At 39.9% G+C, this 20,413-nt stretch overlaps 1 protein-coding gene and 1 non-coding gene across 4 annotated transcripts in view; one reads left to right on the top strand and one right to left on the bottom strand.

Annotated features, from left to right (window-relative positions):
• Positions 1-20,413, top strand: part of MACROD2 (mono-ADP ribosylhydrolase 2) — a 2,318,987-nt gene that overhangs the window by 991,181 nt on the left and 1,307,393 nt on the right. The gene's annotated exons all lie outside the window — the stretch shown is intronic.
• TRNAC-ACA lies at positions 1,582-1,653 on the bottom strand. Its single transcript has one exon. It is a non-coding gene; the product is annotated as a tRNA-Cys (tRNA).

The raw sequence follows: 20,413 nt of genomic DNA, 5'->3' as shown, positions 1-20,413 counted from the left end.
CTGGCTGCATCGGTCACATACATGGACTGGCCCCTGACATGAAGCTCTGATATTGATCTGGAACCTTACTGATCTCCAGCTTCACACAGGGAGAGTGCCCACCAATAACTTAGACAATTCCAGAGGTACTCATTTAATCTTTTGTTCCCTTACAAAATGAAAAGAATGTCTTTACCAGAGTAGCCATTAAAGGGTTCCAGTATGCCCTTCCCCAAGCTGAGCTTTGCAACTGATGGAATATTTTTAAAGCAAGTTTCTGGCTTTGTTATATTAATTTGAAATTGGATTTCCTCCAGTGGTTCAAACAAAATGAAAGTGTGATCTTACAGTTTTTAATATACTCCGTTTCCTTCCTGGTTAATTTGGATTCAAATTAACTTCTTCCAAGACCATCCCAAAGTAGTGGACCCTACCCTGGTGGGCACTCTGCTTTCCTACAACGTCCTGCTAAGTAGGAATAGTTGGGGGGACCAGGATTGCCTACCCCTGTGTTTCACTTCAGTTCAGTTCAGTCGCTCAGTCATGTCTGACTCTTTGCAACCCCATGGACTGCATTTACACCAGGCTTCCCTGTCCATCACCAACTCTTGGAGCTTACTCAAACTCATGTCCATTGAGTCGGTGATGCCATCCAACCATCTCATCCTCTGACATCCCCTTCTCCTCCTGCCATCAATCATTCCCAGCATCAGAGTCTTTTAAAATGAGTCACATTTAAATGAGTCACTTTCTTCACATCAGATGGCCAAAGTATTGGAGTTTCAGCTGCAATATCAGTCTTTCCAATGAATATTTAGGACTGAAATCCTCTAGGATGGGCTGGTTGGATCTCCTTGCCGTCCAGGGGATTCTCAAGAGTCTTCTCCAACACCACAGTTCAAAAGATCAATTCTTCAGCGCTCAGCTTTCTTTATAGTCCAACTCTCACATCCACGTATAACTATTGGAAAAACCAAACTTTGACTAGACAGACTTCTGTTGGCAAAGTAATGTCTTTGCTTTTTAATATGCTGTCTAGGTTGGTCATAACTTTTCTTCCAAGGAGTAAGCGTCTTTTAATTTCATGGCTTCAGTCACCATCTGCAGTGATTTTGGAGCCCCAAAAAATAAAGTCTGTCACTGTTTCCATTGTTTCCCCATCTATTTGCCACAAAATCATGGGACCAGATGCCATGATCTTCATTTTCTGGATGTTGAGTTTTAAGCCAACTTTTTCACTCCCCTCTTTTACTTTCATCAAGAGGCTCTTTAGTTCCTCTTCACTTTCTGCCATAAGGGTGGTGTCATCTGCATATTTGAGGTTATTGATATTTCTCCCAGCAATCTTGATTCCAGCTTGGGCTTCTTTCAGCCCAGCGTTTCTCATGATGTACTCTGCATATAAGTTAAATAAGCAGGGTGACAATTTACAACCTTGACATCCTCCTTTCCTGGTTTGGAAAAGTGAAAGTGAAAGTAGATTCGCTCAGTCATGTCTGACTCTGTGATCCTATGGACTGTAGCCTACAATGCTCCTCCATCCATGGGATTTTCCAGGCAAGAGTGCCAGAGTGGGTTGCCATTTCCCTTCTCCAGGAGATCTTCCCAACCCAGGGATTGAACCTGGGTCTCATGCATTGTAGGCAGATGCTTTACCATCTGAGCCACCAGGGAAGATGTCCTGATTTGGAACTAGTCTGTTGTTCCATGTCCAGTTCTAACTGTTGCTTATTGACCTGCATACAGATTTCTCAGAAGGCCAGTCAGGTGGTCTGATATTTCCATCTTTTAAGAATTTCCCAGTTTGTTGTGACATAGTCAATAAAGCAGAAGTAGATGTTTTTCTGAAGTTCTCTCACTTTTTTGATGATCCAACAGATGTTGGCAATTTGATCTCTGGTTCCTCTGCCTTTTCTAAATCCAGCTTGGACATCTGGAAGTTCACAGTTCACATACTGTTGAAGCCTGGCTTGGAGAATTTTGAGCATTACTTCACTAGCATGTGAGATGAGTGCAACTGTGCAGTAGTTTGAACATTCTTTGGCATTGCCTTCCTTTGGGATTGGAGTGAAAACTGACCTTTTTCAGTCCTGTAGCCACTGCTGAGTTTTCCAAATTTGCTGGCATATTGAGTGCAGCACTTTCACAGCATCATCTTTTAGGATTTGACATAGCTCAACTGGAATTCCATCATCTCTACTAGCTTTGTTCATAGTGATGCTTCCTAAGGCCCACTTGACTTTGCATTCTAGGATATCTGGCTCTAGGTGAGTGATCACACCATTGTGATTGTCTGGGTTGTGAAGATCTTTTTGTATAGCTCTTCTTCTGTGTATTCTTGCCACTTCTTCTTAATATCTTCTGCCTCTGTTAGGTCCCTACCATTTCTGTCCTTTATTCTGCTCATCTTTGCATGAAATGTGTTTGCATTCTGATAAATCACAAGTTTATCATCTCATTCTCTCTCTCTCGTGATTATTTATGGCTGTGTAACAAACCACCTCAAAAGACATTGGCTTGAGACAGTATCAGTTATATTTTTGCTCAGGAATTTACTACTTGGGCAGGGCTTCTGAGAAAAGACTTGTCTCTGCTCTACATGTGTCAGCTGGTATGGCTCAAACAGGCTGGGAGGATCCAGCTCCACATGTTTCACTCTCATGCCTGACCACTTGGTGTGGGCTGTGGTCTGGCAACTCAACTGGGTTGCTCTCTGGGAACCTCAGTTCCTGAGATCCAAGACACCAAGACTGGAAGCTTCCAGTCTCTTCCAGTCTGATACAGCATCATTTCTGTCATATCTAGTTGCTTGGCAATGATGTCACAAATGCTTCCCAGAGTTAAGGAGAGGAGAAACAGAACCCTACTTGTCAAGGAACATGGCCATCTTTATACTACCACACTCTGAACCCAGTCACTCAAACCAGACACTGAAACTTCCCCTTTGATCGTTTCTTCCCTTTTTCTTATCCTCTTCTCCACGATTCAGCCTAGAAATACACAGTTGACCCTTAAACCACCTGTGTTGGAACTACATGAAGTTTTTTCAATAGGTACTTACTACAGTTACAGACTTGCAGTTACATGACTTGCAGTTGGTTGAATCTACAGATGTGGAGCCATGTATGTGGTGATGTGTGTGTGTGGAGGATGGTCTGTACAATGACACTCAGATCTTGAACTGCATGGAGGGTCTATGCCCCTAAACAGCTACATTGTTCAAGGGTCAACTGTGTTATTTATTACTTATAATTTATAATTATGTAATTAATCTTACATTATTTATATCATATGTGTATCGATTACCAAGTCCTTCCAATCACCCCTGGAATCTTTCTGCTGGTCTTCAGTGCCCCCACCCCTGCCCTGGTACATACAGCACCCCCAGCCCTCCTTCTCTCTGGCCTCCCAGCCTCCATCTTGCTCCTGTCCAGTCCAGTCATGATGACTTTGTTTTTAATCATAGATGACATCACTCTGCTCATTAAAATTCCTCAAGTATCCTCCACTGCTCTTGTAAAGTGGAAACTTGTTTGCATGCTCACAAGGCCCTGCCTGATCAGGCCCCTGCCTCCTTGTCCAGATCCACCTCTTCATTTTTTGCTAACTCTTTGGCATTCAGGCTTCAGTTTCGATGAAGTCTTAACGTTCTTCAAACACTTTTTCTTCCTCTTACCTCTGAGACTGTCCAGGCTGGCCTCTCTCTTTAAAATGTTCCTTTTTTTGCTCCCACTCCCTTCTGACTGTCCCCCATTCTCACAAAAGCCAGGATAATTCAGCTCCATGCTTCAGATTTCAAGTCAGTTTTCAGTTAATCACTTGATCAGGCAAGTGTCTCGTAGCGTTTATTCATTCACAGAATGTTGACTGAGTACCTGCAATGTGCTAGCAGTTTTCTAGATCCTGAGGATACAGCAGGTAGTGAGATAGACAAAAGGCCCTTCTGTCATTCTAATGGAATGACACTTCTAATGGAAAAGTCAGGCTAGAGACAGGAAAATAGACGGTAGTGATGAGTACTAAGCAGGAGGAAGGGTTGGTGTGTAGGGATGTTGACGTTTAGGCACAGTGGCCAGGGAAGGCCTAGCTGAGGAGGTGTCATTTGAGTCAGGACGTACATGAAACAAAAAGGGGGAGGGATGCTAGTTGTGAGGCTGTCTGGGAAAAGGTGTTTCAGGCAAAAGAAAGAGCCAAGTGCAAAGGCCCTGAGGTAGGCATGAACTTCTGTGTTTAAGGAATGGCAGGGCGCCAGAGTGGCGGGAGTAAAACAGGAGCCGCAGAAGAGAGGATGAGGTCAGAGAGATGGTTGGGGCCCAGACCACAGGAGGCCTTGTTGGTCCCTGTAGATGTGGGCTTGCATGCTAAGTAAAGCGAGAAATATTGGGAGGTTTGAGAAGAAGAGGAACATGCTCTGACTGTTTTAAAGAGATCATTTCCCTACCTGGGATCCTGGATGGGGCCCCCCACATTACCCCATTTTTCTTTTCTTTTTTTATTTTTAAATTAAATTTATTTATTTATTTTTAAATGAAACAAAGATGAATATTTTTAACGATAAAGATACAATTCACAAAGAAGATAGATATCATAAACCATTAGACACCAAGCAACAAAGAAACAAAGATACATAAAGCAAAAATCAGAAGAAATATAAGGGAAAAGCAAAAATATGTAGTGAGACTATTAACATTTTTCTGAGAGTATTTTTCAAGTGCAGAAAAAATAATAGCAAATTAAATGATGTCATTAATAATTTAAATATATTAGATTTCTATGTATATTGGTTTTATATCCTGTACAAATATATTTAAAATTTTGTATTTAATACATTGTTATTAGATGTCCATAGGACATTTAGAAAAACTGGCAAAAAGATAAACATTATTATATTTCAATAAGTGGAATTATTACTTTTTTGTGATTCAGCTATATGTATACACATATACTATTTTTGAAATGATTTTCCATTATAGGTTATTATAAGATGTTGACTGTAGTTCCCTGTGCCATACAGTAAACCTTTGTTGCTTATTGCATATCTATTTTTTTTAAATTAGAAATCTAGCATTCTATTTATACTAAGTCAAACAAGTGGAATCGAAATGTCACAAATTTTTTAGTTAAGCAAAAATTCATAAGTTTTCTAAAATATATATATTATACATATTTACATATGTATTTATATAAGAGCTTTTCTACTACATTTGATAAAGCCTTGAGAAAGTACAGCATAAAAAGAAAAAGAGATGGAGCAGTTGGAAAACATAAACTAAATGAAATGGGAGCACTGAATATGAAAGAGGAAAAGTAAAACAAGCTAGACGAAAGTAAAAGATCTTCACATAACCAGTTGTTTTTAAACAAGGCTACTCATTAGAAACATCTGGAGCTCTGGAAAATAAAATAAAGCAATACCTGGGCATTTGTATTTTTCAAAAAATTCCAAGATAATTCTGATATGTATCTGGATTTTAAAAAGTGATTGTAGGTTTTTCTATTAAATGGTAGTTTTGGTGATACAGAATTCTATCATTTTTCTGTTGAGCAATCATCATACAATGGAACTAAGTGAGAAATAGTTACATAATCACAATAGAGAAAGCTGTTTATCAGTTTTCACAATCAATAGTCAGACAAAAAATAAAAGATAGTTACAATTACCAGCATAATGGGAACATGATTCAGTTCAGTTCAGTTCAGTCGCTCAGTCGTGTCCGACTCTTTGAGACCCCATGAATCGCAGCACGCCAGGCCTCCCTGTCCATCACCAACTCCCGGAGTTCACTCAGACTCACGTCCATCCAGTCAGTGATGCCATCCAGCCATCTCATCCTCTGTCATCCCCTTCTCCTCCTGCCCCCAATCCCTCCCAGCATCAGAGTCTTTTCCAATGAGTCAACTCTTCACATGAGGTGGCCAAAGTACTGGAGTTTCAGCTTTAGCATCATTCCTTCCAAAGAAATCCCAGGGCTGATCTCCTTCAGAATGGACTGGTTGGATCTCCTTGCAGTCCAAGGGACTCTCAAGAGTCTTCTCCAACACCACAGTTCAAAAGCATCAATTCTTTGGTGCTCAGCTTTCTTCACAGTCCAACTCTCACACCCATACATGACCACAGGAAAAACCATAGCCTTGACTAGACGGACCTTTGTTGGCAAAGTAATGTCTCTGCTTTTGAATATGCTATCTAGGTTGGTCATAACTTTCCTTCCAAGGAGTAAGCATCTTTTAACTAACAATATAAAAATACTTATGTATAATTTCGGGGGTCGGGCCGAGTGATGTGGTTAGTGTAAGTACATACATGCAGATGTTTCCATTGCTCACCCAGTCTATGTCTTTTGGTTGGTGCATTTAATCTGTTTACACTTAAGGTAATTATCAGTATATATGGTTCTATTGTCAGTTTCTTTATTGGTTTGGATATTTTCTGTAGGTAGGTCTTTTCCTTCTCTGGTTTCCTGCCTGGAGAAGTTTCTTTAGTGTTCATTGTAAAGGTGGTTTGGTGGTGCTGAATTTTCTTAAATTTTAGTTGTCTGGAAAGTTTTTGATATGTCCATCAAATCTGAAGGAGAGGTTTTCTGGGTAGAGTATTCTTGGCTGTAGGTTCTTCCCTTTCATCACTTTGCATACATCTTGCCATTCACTTCTGGCTTGTAGAATTTCTGTTGAGAAATCAGCTGTTAGCCTGCTGGGAGTTCCCTTGTATGTTATTTGTCATTTTTCACTTGAAAATTTATATATAATTTATAGTTAAGTACATATCTATTAGTTGCTCAGTTGTGTCCAACTCTTTGAGACCCCATGGACTGTAGCCCACCTGGCTCCCCTGTGCATGGAATTCTCCAGGAAAGAATACTGGAGTGGGTGGCCATTCCCTTCTCCAGGGGCTCTTCCTGACCCAGAGACTGAACACAGGTCTCCTGCATTGCAGGCATATTCTTTACCATCTGGGCCACCAAGGAAGCCCCCCACTTTCCCATCATATACCTTTTTACCTGTGCTGTAACTTGTTTGTGTCCCTTACTAGTCCCTGGGTTCTGTGTGGAAAGATTCTATGTCCAACTGGTTAACGTTTTATTCCCACCACCCACTCCACCCAGTCCACTGCCTGGGAATGATAGGTTCTCTATAAACATGTCTGATTTCATTGAAATAATGAGTATATAAATGTCAGCTCCCAGGCTGATTTTAACTTGAATTTCTCAGACTGGTTTTATTAAACCCTGGTTTATAAATGAAGAAACAAAGTAAAGGTCAGAAGTTATAAAGAAAGAAAACCAAAAGAAAGAGTGAAACCCAGGTTCTCATTTCTACCTTGAGGTCTCCAGTGGAGAATTTTGTTGGCCCATTTGTCAGATCGGAGATGTCCTTTTGCTTTTCTGAAAAGGTAGTCACAGAGGATGCTCTTTTGACGTTTGGCAGGATAGGGAGAAGTACTTCGGTTTGGGGACCATTATGAAGATAACAAGGCAAAATGGCCAGGACACTGGCATATTACAAAAATTCATTTCCCACCTGAATGTGTAAGTGCATATACATGTGCATGTGTGTGTACAAAGGCTTCATTACTGGTGCACGTGGGTTGAGATGGAGGGGTCTTTGCTCTCAATGGACGCATAGTGGTTATACAATTACAGACAGTATAGTGAATAATGGAGAAGGCAATGGCACCCCACTCCAGTACTCTTGCCTGGAAAATCCCATGGATGGAGGAGCCTTGTATGCTGCAGTCCATGGGGTCGCGAAGAGTCAGACACGACTGAGTGACTTCACTTTCACTTTTCACTTTCATGCATTGGAGAAGGAAATGGCAACCCACTCCAGTGTTCTTGCCTGGAGAATCCCAGGGACGGGGAGCCTGGTAGGCTGCCGTCTATGGGGTTGTACAGAGTTGGACACAACTGAAGCGACTTAGCAGCAGCAGCAGCAGCATAGTAATTAATATAGTGGCAAAATAAATATCTGTTCTAGGAAGTAAGCAGAACAGAAAAAAAGGATAGAATGGAAAGTCAGCTAATACTGATCATATGGTTAGCACTTCTTGAATACCAGCAGGAACACTTGCTTACTGACTAGAATGATGTCTTTCTTTTTATTTCATGAGTGTTATCAGAGAGAGCTACCATCTTGAGCATCACCATTTGATGTGTCTCAGGAAGTCACAAAATATTCAAACTGGAAACAATGATACAGGAAAAAACCTTGTATTCAGCTCTTTTATTTAAAATATAAAGCAAGAACACTGGAGTGGGTTGCCATTTCCTTCTCCAATGCATGAAAGTGAAAAGTGAAAGGGAAGTCGCTCAGTCGTGTCTGACTCTTCGCGACCCCATGGTCTGCCTCCCACCAGGCTCCTCCATCCATGGGATTTTCCAGGCAAGAGTACTGGAGTGGGGTGCCATCGCCTTCTCCGCAAAGAAGATAAGGCTGAAAGAGACTGAATCTAGCCAAAAATCATCCATAGGAAGAGTGAAGAGGAAAACCAGGCCTCTGAGTCTTGGACCAGTCAAGTGGCCGCATTTTGTTACCTAGATCACAAACAGAAGGGGCTGTCTGTTCCACAGATGCACAGTGGAGTTGGTACTTATGGGTGGTCTCCTTACCTGTAAGCCCCTGTTTTTCTTATTTGCTGGTTTCCTCACATTTACTCAGTCTGGAGTTGGTACTTATGGGTGGTCTCCTTACCTGTAAGCCCCTGTTTTTCTTATTTGCTGGTTTCCTCACATTTACTCAGTCTAGATATGCTCTTTTATTTCTTTAAAACATTTTTGGAGTATAGGTGCTTCCTAGTTTTGGGTTAGTTTCTGCTGTTCAGCAAAGCGAATTGGGATTGACATATAGACGTGCGCGTGTCGGGCTTGGAGCCTGGTGCTCTGTGACGGCTTCCTGTCCCCAGCCATGCTTCCTCCTTCACTGCGCTGCAGCCTGACAGAGACTACGAGCTGACTCTGCCATGGCCTCCCCTCTCTCTCCTTCTGTGACTCCAAGCCACTGAGGGTCAGGAAATGGAGGTGCTGAGTTTCCAGGCTTCCTGGGCTGGCCTGCATCCCATCGAGACTGGCACACCACTTCAGAGCCGGGGGGGAAAGAAAGTTCCAGTCAGATACACACACATCTCTGCATCTTCTGTTAGTCATTTGCTTATTGAAATTTTACGATCTTTACTCATAGCCTAACCCAGACAGCAAGAGCAAGTGAAGTCCTTCGGTTATAACTATATAGCAAGAGGAACATGCAACAAAATTAAATAAAATTAATTTCATGCAGCCACCCTGAATTGCAGAAACATTTGCACAATTACACGGAGTCAGCACGAGTCACTTATCCTGAATGCTTTTATTGTTGGGACCTGAATTTGAAAGTCACCACTCCTGCTCTGCATGGTGAACTTGAACCATGTTTTGCCCTGAAGTTTTAAGGAACTGTAATTTAAAACATCTATGACAAAACAATCTATGAGTAAATAAGATCTCCCTAAAGTAGATGCCTCTTTCAGCACATGATGAGTAATTCTTTCCAATATGATAACCTTGAGAGGCTCTGGGAGTCTCTTTATTAAATAATAATCCTTTCTCATAGAGGATTTTGTCTGATTCTTGGGGGAAAAATGTTATTTACCTACTTAATGTTGAACAAAAGGCACTGCTTCTTTTTTTCTAGTATCATTACTGCTGCATGAGTATGCGTGTGTGAACTGTGATGGCTTTATATCATTTGGTACAATGGATATTTTTTCCACATATAGCACTATGAATAAGAACAAGTTCTGTGGAATTTCATGAATTATAACTCAGGCTTAAAAGCACAGACTAGCCTCTTACATCTCATGTTGCTATGTTCCTCACTGTATTTTATTTGTTTTATATACATGCTTATTCATTCAGTGTCTCCTAGGTGCCAAGGACTGCTGTGGGAACTGGGGATACATCAGTGGAAAAACAAATAGGAAAAGAGCCCTGACCTCACAAAAATGGTATTGTAGCATGAGGGTAGGGGGACCTATATAACACACAGTACCACAAATTTATCAATGATTTAGATTATATAGCATTCTCAAAACTAATACAAGCTATGAATAAAGGAAAACATAGAACAGATTAAGGAACCAGTGGGTGGCCTCCAGTATTAAATACTACCTGGGGTCAGAAAAGTTCTCATTGAGGTGGAGAGATTTGAGACTTGAAGGAGGTGAAAGAGTGAACCAAGGAGATAATCTGGGGAAGGATCATTTCTGATGTAGGAATCAGCTGGAGCAGGCAAGGAGATCCCTGGAGATCTTTGTGGATAAGCTCAAGGGAAGATGAGTTTACTGAGATAAGGTGGCTGTTTAGGGTGAAAGTAGAAGGTTTTGGCAGATTATATAGGGCCTTTTCAACCATGGCAATATATAATTATAATCATACTATAATGGGAAGCCATTGGAGTTGTTTGAGCGAAGGAGCTGTTTTTGTTCAGTCGCTCAGTTGTGTCTGACTCTGCAACTCCATGAACTGCAGCACACAAGGCTTCCCTGTCCTTCACCATCTTGCTTGCTCAAACTCAAGTCCATCGAGTCAGTGATGCCATCCAAACACCTCATCCTCTGTCGTCCCCTTTTCCTCCTGCTTTCAATCTTTCTCAGCATCAGGGTCTTTTCTAATGAGTCAGTTCTTTGCATGAGGTGGCCAAAACATTGGAACTTCAGCGTTAGCACCAGTCCTTCTAATAAATATTCAGGTTTGATTTCCTTTAGGATTGACTGGTTTGATTTCCTTGCTGTCCAAGGGACTCCCAAGAGTCTTCTTCAGCACTGCAATTCAAAAGCATCAATTCTTTGGTGCTCCACATTCTTTATGGTCCAAATCTCACATCCATACATGACTCTTGGAGAAACCGTAGTTTTGACTAGGTGGAAGTTTGTCAGCAAAGTGATGTCTCTGCTTTTTAATACGCTGTCTAGGTTGGTCATAGCTTTCCTTCCAAAGAGCAAGGGTCTTTTAATTTCATGGCTGCAGTCACCATCCACATTGATTTTGGAGCTCAAGAAAATAAAGTCTGTCATTGTTTCAATTTTTTCCCCATCTATTTGCCATGAGGTGATGGGACCTGATGCATGATCGTAGGTTTTAGAATGTTGAGTTTTAAGCCAGCTCTTTCACTGTCCTCTTTCACTTTCATCAAGGGGCTCTTTAGTTCTCCTTCGCTTTCTGCCATTAGGTGGTGTCATCCTAATGAGTGAAGGGGTGACATGATTCAATTTAGATTTGTGAAAGATTATCTGGCTCTTCTTTGTAGGCATGGCATGGCAAGGATAGAAGCAGGATGCAGTTGCAGTAACACAGATGAGAGTTGTGGTTGGCTTAATCAGGATCGGGGGTAGCAATAGAAGTGGAAAAAGAAGTTCAGGTTTTATCCATATTTTAAAGGTAGAACCAACAGAAAGAAGTTAAGAAGGGCTCTAAGGAGTTTAGTCTGAGCATCTGGAAGGATGGAATTGCTATCGCTTACTATGGAAATGGCCATAGGAGGAACATGTTTTCAAGTTTGGGTTAGGAATTCAGGTATGGACTTGTCAAGTTTGAGAAGACTATTAAATGCACAACTGCAGGCTATACAGAAGTTAGGATATTAAGTCAGGAGACAAGTCTGGGCAAAAAGTAGAATTTGAGAGTTGTTGCCAAGTAGCTGGTAAATCTTGAGAACAGACACCACCGAGGTGGGGGTGAGAGGGTAGGGAGTGGGGATATACCCAGAAAAGCAGACAGGGGCATCTCACCATTAAGCAGTCAGGGAGAAGTTCGGGAACTAGATAAAGAGGCAAAGAAGAAGTGGCCAGTGATGCAATTAGAAAACCAAAGAAAGGCTGTGTCTTGGTAAAGAAAGTATTTTGAGGAGGGAGTGATCACGGTGTCAAATTCTGTTGTAGGATAAGATAACTGAAGACTGAGAATACCACTAGATTTAGCACTATGGAGGTCATGGGTCGACTGAGTGGTGTGACGCAGTGAAATCCTGGTTGAACAGGCAGGCATATTTTCTTTTCTTTCCCCCTCCCCCCATTCCTTCCTTCCTTCCTTCCTTCCTGTCTCCCTTCCTGCTTTCCCTTCCTCTCTTCCTCCCACCCTTTCTTGTTTCTCTTCTTTCTTTCTTCTTTCCCTCTTTTTTTTTTTTTTTTTCTGCCCACAAAATGAGTTAAAAATTCAAACTCAGATATTTGTTGACAGTACAATTTTAATGAATCCCTGTGGGAATTTTGTTTTTAAAGTCTTAGAAGATTTTCACATATCTGATTTGTTCCTAGCTTTCCAAAACTGGCATGAATTTTAATTATCCTCAGATTTCATGTGTGAACAAAACAGCCAAGGGTACAGATAAGCACTTTGAAAATCATTACATTCTTTTAGAACATTTCATTATATTTTCCTACGCTGAGTATGGAAAAAAATCAATAATTTATTTTATTACATCTTGGCAATGTAATGTAAATTGCATATTCTTCTCAGGGTTTAACGTGTCCATCGTGTGTGTATATCTTCCGTAGCAAGATAGTAAACTCTTTGAAGATGGCAACATAAAGATACTCTTTATAATATCTTTCGTAACTGGCCTTGTCTTGCAAGTAGTAGTCATGCAGTTTACATTTGTTGGTTTAATATTCTGTATTCCTTCTCCTTGATCTTGCTTTCTCATGTACAGGCTTCACTCAGTTATAGAAGGATAGTATTAGAAAACACTCAGGGAACAGTTGCTTATACTGCTACATGTTCTCTCCTTGAAAGACTTGACTATATTAGGGAGAGAATACAGATGTATGTGACAAGTTGAAAAGCAAAACCTGAACAGTGTATGGCAACAATAAAAGAGAGTCTTGTGATTAGTGACCACATGAAACCTATAGATGACGCACGTTTGAAGGGTTGAAACACAGGGTTCTGTATTGGCAGGAAAATCACACAGGCATGCGTACCTTGGAGATACTATGGGTTGTGTTCCAGGCAAATGCAATATACTAAGTATTTAAATAAAGTGAGTCACATTTAATTTTTGGTTTCCTAGTGCATATAAAAATATGTTTGTATTCTCCTGTCATCTCTTAAGTATACAATGGCATTATGTCTTTAGAAATGTACATACTTTAATTAAAGAATACTTTATTGCTAAAATTATTAACCATCCTGAACCTTCAGTGAATCACATAATCTAATAATAATAATGGAAAAGTTTGAAATACTGCAAGAATTACCAAAATGAAAAACAGAGACTCAAAGGGAGCAAATTCTGTTGAAAAAATGGTTCTGATAGACTTTTGATACAAGATTGCCACAAACTTTCAATTTGTTAAAACAACAACAACAACAAAAAAGCAACAAAATACATATCTGTGGAGTACAAGACAATGCCTGTACTGAGAAAGTTAGTCTTAAAATAGCCTCCTGCTCTTCTCAACCTACAAATAATAAAACAAATCCAAGTTTATAGAAAAGTCACATAATATTATGTTATGAGCATTTTTATTTTTCTATACAATTATTTTAAATATCATTTCTAAGGGGTGCAGTGTATTTTATTGTATAAATCTACCATAGTCTATTTAACTCTTCCCTTAGATTGTGTGTTTAGACTATTGCGTTCTCTTTCCACTGTGCCTGAAATTAAGGTGAAGAGTCTTGTAGCCATGTCTTTGTGTATGTTTCATAGTTTTTTCTTTTTCTTCACCTTTTTTTTTTTTTTGGATCACCTTCACTCATAATTATGTCTCCCTATTAAATTTCTAGATGTGGAATTATAATGTCAAAGACATTGACATACATAAGGGTTTGGGTTTTTTTTCTGTAAAAAATAAGCATAAAATTTACCTTTTAAGCTATATTTAAGTGTACAGTTCTGTAGTTTTAAGTATATTTACATTGTTATACAGTAGGTTTCTTAAACACTTTTTCGTCTTGCAAGGTTTAAATTCTGTGCCCATTAAACAACTTTCATTTTCCCCATCCCCCTAGCCCCTGGCAACCACAATTCTACTTTCTGTTCCTATGAGTTTGACTACTTTAGACGTCTGAAAGTAGAATCACACAGAATTTGTCTTTTGTAATTGACTTGTTCTCTTGCATGATATCGTTAAGATTCATCCACACTGTGGCATGTGTCAGAATATCCCTCCTTTTCTAAGTTTGAATAATATGTGATTTTATGTATATACTACATTTTATTTAGCCCATCATCCATCCATGAGCACATGGGTCGCTTCCACCTCGTGGCTATTGTTAATAATTGTTAATAATAACCAGCAATAAACCTGGCTGTGAAAATATTTCTAAAAGATCCTGCTTTCAATTCTTATTCTTATATACTCACAAGAAGTGGAATTTCTGGATTTCATGATCATTCTGTTTTCTAATTTTTTTGAGGAACTTCTATACTGTTTTCCATAGCAAGTATACCATTTGGCATTCCCATCAATAACGCATGAGAGTCCCAATTTCTCCACATCCTTACTAACCGATTTTCTCTTTTCTTGCTAAGTGGCCCACCCTAAGGGTAGTAACAGACACAGGACTTTTTAAAGCTCTTATTTTTTTTTTAGAATATATGCTTATGAAATTAGCACATCTTATTTATTTACCTTTAATCCCCTTCATGAATCACAGCCTTGACAAAACTGTATATTGTCACTCTGCTTATTTAAGTTATATGCAGAATACATCATGTGAAATGCCCAGCTGGATGAATCGCAGACTGGAAAGATTGTTAGAAAAAATATCAACAACCTCAGATATGCAGATGATACCACTCTAGAAAGTGAGTAGAAACTAAAGAGCCTCTTGATGAAGGTGAAAGAAGAGAGTGAAAAAGCTTGCTTCAAACTCAGCATTAAAAAAAAAAAACAACTAAGATCATAACATCTCATCCCATCACTTCATGGCAAATAGATGGGGAAAAAATGGAAACAGTGGCAGATTTTTTTTCCTGGGCTCCAAAATGACTGCGGATGGTAACTGCAGCCATGAAATTAAAGGACAGTTGGTCCTTGAAAGGAAAGCTACGACAAACCTAGTGTGCACGCTAAGTCACTTCAGTCGTGTCCAGCTCTTTGTGACCCCATGGACTGTAGCCCACCAGGCGCCTCTGTCCATGGGGTTCTCCGCCAGGCTAGAGTACTGGAGTGGGTTGCCATGCCCTCCTCCAGGGGATCTTCCTGACCCAGGGACTGAAACCATCTCCTGCATTGGCAAATGGGTTCTTTACCACAAGCACCACCTGGAAAGCCCAGATATTAAAAAGCAGAGACATCACTTTGCTGACAAAGACCCATATAGTCAAAGCTATGTTTTTTCCAGTAGTCATGTGCGTACGTGAGATTCAGATCATACAGAAGGCTGTGCTGAAGAATTGATGCTTTCGAACTGTGGTGCTGGAGAAGACTCTTAAGAGGTTTTTGGACCACAAAGAAAGCAAACCAGTCAATCCTAAAGGAATTCAACCCTGACTATTCTTTAGAAGGACTGATGCCATAGCTGAAGCTCTAATACTTTGGCTACCTGATTGCAAGAGCTGACTCATTGGAAAAGACCTGGATGCTGGGAAAGGTGGAAGGCAAAAGGAGAAGGCAGCAGCAGAGGATGAAATGGTTAGATAGCATCACCAACTCAATGGACGTGAATTTGAGCAAACTCTGGGAGATAGTGGAGTACAGAAGAGCCTGGTATGCTGCAGTCCATGAGGTCTCAAAGAGTCAGACATGACTTAGCAACTGAATAACAACAATTGACCTTTAACATTATATATTTTTGTTGTGTCTTTGATGATTTGATAAGATAAAGTTACAAGTTACAGGTTGAAATAACTTATTTAAGTTCTACTTCTATGCTTATTAATAAGATTTAATATTTTTTGTACTGGCTTACTGACAGTTATATTTTTTCTATTGGGAATTTTAAGTTTATAACCTAAAAAGCATTTTTTTCTATCTGGTTTCCTGTACCCAATTTATAATAGTTATGAGTGATTAACATAAAAATATGTTTTTATTTCATTGAATTAGTCAGCTCAAGCTCCTGTAGCAAAACACCATAGACTGGTGGCTTAAACACCAGATGTTTATTGCTCCCAGCTCTGGAGACTCAGAAGTACAAATGGGTCAAGGTGCTGGCAGTTTTGGTTCCTGATAAGGTATTTCTTTCTGTTTTAATTAATTTATTTTAATCAGAGGATAATTACTTAATAATGTTGTGATGGTTTTAACCATTCTGACCTACAGACAGCTGCCTTCTTGCTGTGTCCTCACATAAGAGTTGGGAGAAGAAGACAGCCCTGGCTTCTTTCTCTTCTTATAATGACACTGATCCCTTTGGGGGTCTGCACTCATCACCTTCTTTAAACCCAATACCTCCCCAAAGACCCACCTCCAAACACCTTCCCGTTGAGGGTTAGGGCTTCAGTATATGGGAGGACACAGTCATTTCATAACACTCATATTTCTTGTAAATGTTATTAGATTATCTTATGCATTTTAATTTTACTAATGGTGACTTTTACCTCTGTTTTGCTGATGGAGTTAAAACCTAAGACTGTTTTAATTCACATTTATATCTATTTTATCTGAAGAAAATCCATTATTATGTAATTGTTAAACATTCATTTTTTTTTCTTGTTGTCTCAATACTTTTTAATCAGTCATAGCACAGATGGAATTTATTAATGTTTGGATATAATATTATTTTCCTCTAACATTGTGTTTTTAATTTGAAACAATAACATATTAAGGAGCAAATCATATTATAGCAAAAACATGAACTCCTTAACAAAGCTTAATTCATAGTAACATTTTGCAATATTAATTTCATGCATATGTGATATTACTTATAACTTTTATCTCTTTTTACACATGCAGAAACCTATTCCCGTCTTTTCATAAGTATCTGCTATCAAAAATTGTCATGTAATTTCTTATCCATATTTTATGCTATTTTATAGGTTCTTATATACATGCAGTGTATATTTACCTATGTACTTATGTATATATACTTTATATATACCTATGTATGTTTATACAGAGATAGCAGTAGATGTATTTTTAGAATGTTTAAGTTCATTTAGTATGTCTAGAAGGTATGGTTGAGAGTGAAAGTGTCAGATAAGCTTATTCTTTGCCCTCCCACCCCAGTCCCAGTTTTCATGCAAACGACATGCAGTTAGCATCCCTCCAGCAATGACGGAGGGAAGGAGCAAGGCGGCAGGTTGCTTGATGCACTACGGGCAGGAGAGCCATGGAGCTGAGCGGAAATACGTGAGCTAGGGCATGCTGATTTCTGGGCAGTGTTTGTCTCTGGAGGAGAGATGGAAGAGGGGTGGGTTTAGCCAGAATCTTCAAGAGGGTCAGAAAACTTGGGGTAAAAACCTTGCGAGATAAAGGAGGCGAGTTAAACATATTTTGAATTATTAGTTCAATTCCAAACAATTTAAGCTTGGGTCTCACTATTTACCGTACATCTTTCTCTTTAACTCAGAAATTGAACATGACTGAAGTCAATTAGACCATTAACATTTGGAAAGAAGAAGAGCATGTTTGCTATTAATCTTTTAAAAAGGGGTGTTTGTTTTGAATTAAGTTAGTCATATCATTGCCTTTTTTACACATGTGGAATTTCTTCCAAAAATTCTAAATCTGCTATGTTTAGAAGCATAGTTACATACTGAAAGTTCATGGATTTTTCCTTCTGTTTATTTATTAGCTTCAGTTCATGAACTTAGACCTTTTCTTTTCAATATTTTGCTTTGGGGAAACTTATTCTGATACTCTCATCACCTGAGAGACTGAAGCCTCAGAAAACTTTCCTTATATGGATTCAGAAGATGAGTTCCCACAGGGAAAGAAAAAGAGAAAAACGTCATCAAACATTGATCTGCTTGCATAACATGATTCTACCAGCTATATGGCATTTGGTGCTTATTGTAAATTGATACAAACTTCATTAAAGACAATGATAGATGGCATATGGCTGCAGGCAGAATGCCAATCCACATGATGAATCCCACAGTGGTCTAGTCAGGGACAAACAACATTTTCAATCATGTTGAAAAAGGTCTGTACATTAACTTCTCTGTAGTAACCAGGTAATTCTAATGGTGTAGCTAGTTCCTTATTAGCTTAAAAATAATAAAAATAAAAGGTGGCACTAACAGACATTGGATTTGGTTTTATACTGTGAGATAGATGGCCTCACAAGATTTGATGAACTTATGCTGCCGTGGTAAGGTCTTGACTGGAGTGAGTTTCAGCAGACTGACCACAGAGCCCAGGTGTGTGTGCTTTTAGGTTATTTGGTATATTACTCTGAGAACTGAAAGTCCTGGAGGTGCCAAAACTAATTATGAGATTTTTGTTTTCTTGACAAGATGAGCGAGTCTGTGTGAGGCAGATGAATTTCTATGGACTCAGTGCAGACAGGTGTCAGTCATGGCCAGGGGGTGTTGCATTCTTTTTGAAAGTGGATGTCTGACAAATTTGAATTTTAAGGGAATAACTACAGTCCTATCAAATTCTGAGATTCCTTACATGATGCATTTTTTTAAAAGTTAAAAAAAAAATCCATCATTTAGTTTTTATAATAATGTTCTTCCCTGGTAAATTTTATGTGCATAACGTATTTATAACATATATTTTTAATGATCTCCAAACAAAGGTAAGATATATAAGAAATGCAAATGATTCCTACTTATAAAAAGTATAGAACTGGATACTATTTTAAGCACATGGAGTTTATATAGTTAATTTTAGTTAGTAACTCATATGAGTCTTCTTTTCAAGCTCTAGAAATTGCCTCTGGCTAATTTAAAGTGCAGAATGTGGAAGGGTATTCACTGATTGGGCAGCAATGCAGGAGAATGAAGCAGAAATCTGGATTGCTCCACAGGGTAGGGCAGCACACACACCCTCCTTCAAGCCACAGTCCATCTGGTTAGGGCACTCCGCTGCTGGCTCCAGCTCCATGGAGCTCCATGCTTGCCTTTGGCTGAGCTGGTATTTCCACACTTCCAAACTATGGTGTTGGAGAAGACTCTTGAGAGTCCCTTGGACTGCAAGAAGATCCAACCAGTCCATTCTGAAGGAGATCAGCCCTGGGATTTCTTTGGAGGGAATGATGCTAAAGCTGAAACTCCAGTACTTTGGCCACCTCATGTGAAGAGTTGACTCCTTGGAAAAGACTCTGATGCTGGGAGGGATTGGGGGCAGGAGGAGAAGGGGACGACAGAGAATGAGATGGCTGGATGGCATCACTGAGTCGATGGACGTGAGTCTGGGTGAACTCTAGGAGTTGGTGATGGACAGGGAGCCCTGGTGTGCTGCGATTCATGGGGTCGCGAAGAGTCGGATGTGACTGAGCGACTGAACTGAACTGAACTGAACTGAAAGAAAACTTAGCTGCCCTTGCACCTTTCCAGCATTCTCCAGAGCATCAGAGTTCTAAGTAGGAACCTTCAGTTGGCTGCATTTAGACCCCTTGTCCTTCCTCTGGTTGCCTGGTGCATTGGCTTCTTAATGGGAAGTGAAGCCTCTTTTCCACCAGCGTCCATATGGTGGGGGTCTCTTCCAACTAGGAAGGGAGTTCTATTGCTGGACGTCCAAAGAACAAAGAACAGACAGAAAGAAGCAGAGGTGCTCGACAATGAAACTTCTCCTTTTAATCATGATGTTTTTTCTAGTTTGTTTTGCTTGCTTTGGTTAACTGTAAACATACAAAGTAAATAATCCTCATTAATATTCTTAACCCCAACAACTGGTTATAGATGTGACCTTTTGTTCCAGAGCTTTTCTTGCTATAGCAAAGGTACAATTACTGTTCTTTAAACTGCACACCAGACTCCCTTTTGTGCATACATGTCTGATATTTTCAAGTTTAGGAAAAGGCGGACATTTGCCTCATGTCTCAGCCTATATTTTAATTCAGCATCACTTTCCTCTACTTATTTTGCCATGATTTTCACAATGAATAGATATTTACTGAAGATGTGTGCATGCGTTTGCCAGGGCTGCCATAACAAAGTACCACAAAGTAAGTACAGTTATAGTCCCCCACGTATGAACCGTCAAACCGCGCACTTTCAAAGATGTGAACGTGCGTTTGCAAGTGCCCTCGCCTAAGGTGGTTCCATTCGAGGAGGAGGCGCTGTTAGTTTCTGAGGCGCAGGACCCAAACAGAACGGTACACGAAAATCACAACAGCTGTTCGGTATGCAGTCCAGGGCTATCAGGGCCCTGATGAGAAAAAAAGAACTTCTACCCAGACATCACTGGATCGTCGTTTTCAAGAGTGTAGATAGAACCGAATCCAGCAAGGAACCAGAACCTCCACCATCACTGTCGGGTTGAGTGGCATTGCAGCTTGCCCTCTGTCTCCTGTCGCTGCCAGTCCTTCAGCTCTAACAGCTGTACCCTCTTCTCCCTCCTCCC

The sequence above is a fragment of the Bubalus bubalis genome, chromosome 14, assembly GCF_019923935.1.
Source record: "Bubalus bubalis isolate 160015118507 breed Murrah chromosome 14, NDDB_SH_1, whole genome shotgun sequence".
NCBI lineage: Eukaryota > Metazoa > Chordata > Mammalia > Artiodactyla > Bovidae > Bubalus > Bubalus bubalis.
This window is presented reverse-complemented; position numbering and strand designations above follow the sequence as displayed.